Here is a 3,671-nt window from a genome sequence, read left to right on the forward strand (position 1 = left end):
TCTGACTGTTGGTCTAATAGAAGCCGTATATCTTCAAGAGAGGTAGGTAATCGAGCATGACTTGCCGGATGGTTCCACCTAATTAAATAAATTTTTAGCATACTTTTATTTTTAAAAATTTACATAATAATTGTAAAATATAATATAAAATTTACCTCGTTATGAGTGAGAATGTATACGGGTGGTCCACTCGAGGAATAGAAATGGAAAGCGAAACCGTACCCATGACTGCAGTAGTGACAGGCAACCTCCGATTTTTTCTTTCCTCGGTTGCGTCGCCCCGTACATTTCCCGATATAACGTTGCCAAGACGGCACACCCCTAACTCAATTTACCAGCTGCTCTAAAATCAACGAGTTTCAGCAGCCATCTTAGATGTACGCGGCACCGTGACGAGCCCGGTATCAAATAACCTCTAATTAACTGAAGAATGTATGCCCAAGCATATCGAATTCTTTCTATTTCGGTTGAATCTTCATCCGGATCCGGGAATGTGTCTCGTAACCAGCCCATCTCGATCTTACCTCCGTCCATTTTCTCCGGAATAGCACCCAAAAGCTCGTAGCACACCGCTCCCCAATCGCTAGATTGGGCAGACCCGGTGACTGGGTACCCATCCACCAGCAATCCCAATTGCAGACTGACATCTCCCAAAGTGATAGTGCACTCTCCACATAGAAGATGGAATGTGTGCGTCTCGGGTCTCCACCTCTTGATCAACGCACTGATTAGTTTCGGGTCCACCTTGCATCCTCGGCCTACCGTCGCCACGTGCCAAAAACCCGCTTCCCGCAGGTAGTTCTTTACCAACGGTGATGGAGGAGCATGCATATTCCGGATATTGCATTCCAATATCCGATCTACAGACTTTTATAACAAATAACAAATTAATAATTATCTAAAAATGCATAAATAAAAAATTCTTAAATAATATTTAAAAATTAAATTTAACGCTTACCATTTTTATTTGTTCCACCGATATGTGCTGTTTATCAAGACGAGTCAATTCTCCGGCCATTGCTGAAATCGTACAAATTTTTACGGTTTAAAAAAATTTAAATTTTTTTAAATTATTTAAAAATAGGGATTTAAGATAAATTTAAGAGGAACTTGAGAGCAAATTGAGATTAAATATGAATTTGAGAGAAATTTGGAAGGAATTTGAGAGCAAATTGAGAGGAAATTGAGAGGAAATTTGAGAGAGGATTAGTTTGTGAAAAAAAAGGGTGGGGGTATTTATAGTTTTTTTTGGACCGTTGGGGGGGCAACGGTCAAAAAAATGACCGTTGCACTGTTCACGCACGGGGCAAATCGCGTCCCCAGGAACGCGCTACACGTCAGCAAATCGCGTCCACGTCAGCGCGCTGATGTAGACACGATTTGCTGACATGTAGCGCGCTCCTGGGGACGCGATTTGCTAACACATCCCCTAACATCGCGCTTACGTGGATGCGATTTAGGGGAAAAGGACCCATTCCGGTAAATAATAAAATATCGGGCCCATTTCGATAAATTTAAAAAAAATTAGGCTTTTAATGGTAAATTGCTCGAAAATAAAATTTATTCATTAAATTATGCAAATAAGTTATTCTACTTTTAATATTTTATATTTAACTTAAATTAAATATTTAATGATTTTACGTTTGCATATAAACACGCATTAGATTAAGACACATTAACGATATAAGTGGAAATTTTATGTAATAATTTTTAAAAAAAAATTGAATTGATAACCAAATATGGGTTATGTTATAAAGTTTTTTTCATTAAAATCATAATGTTTTGAGTTTGATTTCCATCATGTGCAACTATTTTTCTAGATTTTATATGAAAAGTTAACAATATATTCGAAATAATATCTATTATTTTATAAAAATAAAGGATTTTTGGTAAATTCTTCACTGAATTGAGAGTCGATTGAAGGGTCGGAAGAATCTTAAATATTAGTATAGTTTGATAGACCTAAATATTTGTGTGTGTTTGATTAGAGGTGAGTTTAGTTTAGTTCAAATCGGTCGGATTTTTTGTGTCATTCATTATTATTCAGTTCGATTCTTGATTTTTTCATACTAATTTTGAGTTTCGAGTATTTTAACTTTCTTTGACAAAATAAACTTTATTTTATTTCTTTTTGAAAATTATTTTATAAAGTTTATAACTCTTTTAAAAAGTAATAAATTTGTAAAGTAAATAAAGAAATCATCATTAACTCTTATAAGATATTTTAAAAAATATTTTTATATAAAATTTGTATGTAATTCTTGTTATGTTAAATATAAAAAATATTTAATTTTATATCATAAAAATTTTAATTTAATTATAAATTCAATTAGATTAATTATAATTTTTTAACTTATAATCTATTAATCATTTAAACACTTCAGTTCGAGTTGATTTTCTATTTTCTTAAACTTATATATGATTATTTAATTTTTTTTAAAAATAACATAATGGAAACTTAAAAAAAAAAGTAATTTTTTAAAAAAAATTAAGAAAGTGGGAGTGAGAAGTTTTTTTTAAGAGTGGTTTATATATATATATATATAACACTAACACCTTCCATATATGCTATTATATGTTATTATTTGAGTGAGGTGTTAAATGATTGAATTGGTGTCCCTTAATTTCTGACATCAAATTCAGTCAAATGATTTGTTTATAATATAAATAGCTACATACATGATATCTTTATTATAATAAAGTTCATCATTGAATTGATTTACGAGTTAACGAGGTACCAGTTTGATTAAGAAATGATTAAAACATCTATATCTAAACAAATATTATAATAAGAGTATTTATATATTTTAATATCGTATGTAAAACATTTAAAAGAAATTGCTTTCAAATATAATATCTATTTCAACTCTAAACATTATAAAAATATTTCAACTTATGCTCCAAAAATTGTCATGTATCATTTTTCACAATATATTTTGAGTGAATGTCATATAATATCTATCTATATATTTAGATACTTGAAATATATGTTTAAAAAAAACTAACTACCATGCAAACCAAAAACACAATGAAAACTCGAAATTTATAAGTTGGGTGTTCTAAATGTAATTGAGATGAGTTTAAGTCAAGCTTTGAGGTCCAAAGATGGACTAAGCTTGACTGAATATACTTTGTTGGATTAAGCTTGTTTCTTTTCTGTAAAATATAAATTTAATTTTTGCGTTTTGATTAAGGGGCAACGGTGGTCTAGTGGTAGAATAGTACACTGCCACGGTACTGACACGGGTTCGATTCCCGGCTGGTGCACTGAAGGAGCTGTGATGAGTAGTGCGCTCTCGCGATGAATTGGGTCATCACAACCTTCAGATCTTCGGATGTGAAGTGTGATACGCGCTGCTGAGCTTTCTAAATTTTTTAATTTTCCCTACAAATACAGCCTATATATATATGACCTTCCTGTTGACACGTGTAGACCACCCATAATGCTCCATTTCCTTCTCTTTTTTTTTTCATTTTATAAATGATTAAATTCCAGTTTTGGTCCTTTTAACATGCCTAAATTAGAGATTTAATCCATATACTTTATTTTTAGCAGAATTTAGTCCCTATATTTTTATAATTTTATTAATTAGTCCAAATAGTTAACATCGTTAATAAACATTATGTGGTTATATATAATTTGAATACCATAAGAATCTTAGAAACTAGCA

The 3,671-nt window shown here is 31.4% G+C and overlaps 1 non-coding gene across 1 annotated transcript; it reads left to right on the plus strand.

Annotated features, from left to right (window-relative positions):
• Nucleotides 1–3,273: 3,273 nt before the first annotated feature.
• On the plus strand, nucleotides 3,274–3,365 carry LOC121221567 (small nucleolar RNA snoR114). The gene has a single exon (XR_005918955.1). It is a non-coding gene; the product is annotated as a small nucleolar RNA snoR114 (small nucleolar RNA).
• Nucleotides 3,366–3,671: the final 306 nt, after the last annotated feature.

Source organism: Gossypium hirsutum, chromosome D09 (genome assembly GCF_007990345.1).
Source record: "Gossypium hirsutum isolate 1008001.06 chromosome D09, Gossypium_hirsutum_v2.1, whole genome shotgun sequence".
NCBI classification, from domain to species: Eukaryota; Viridiplantae; Streptophyta; class Magnoliopsida; order Malvales; family Malvaceae; genus Gossypium; species Gossypium hirsutum.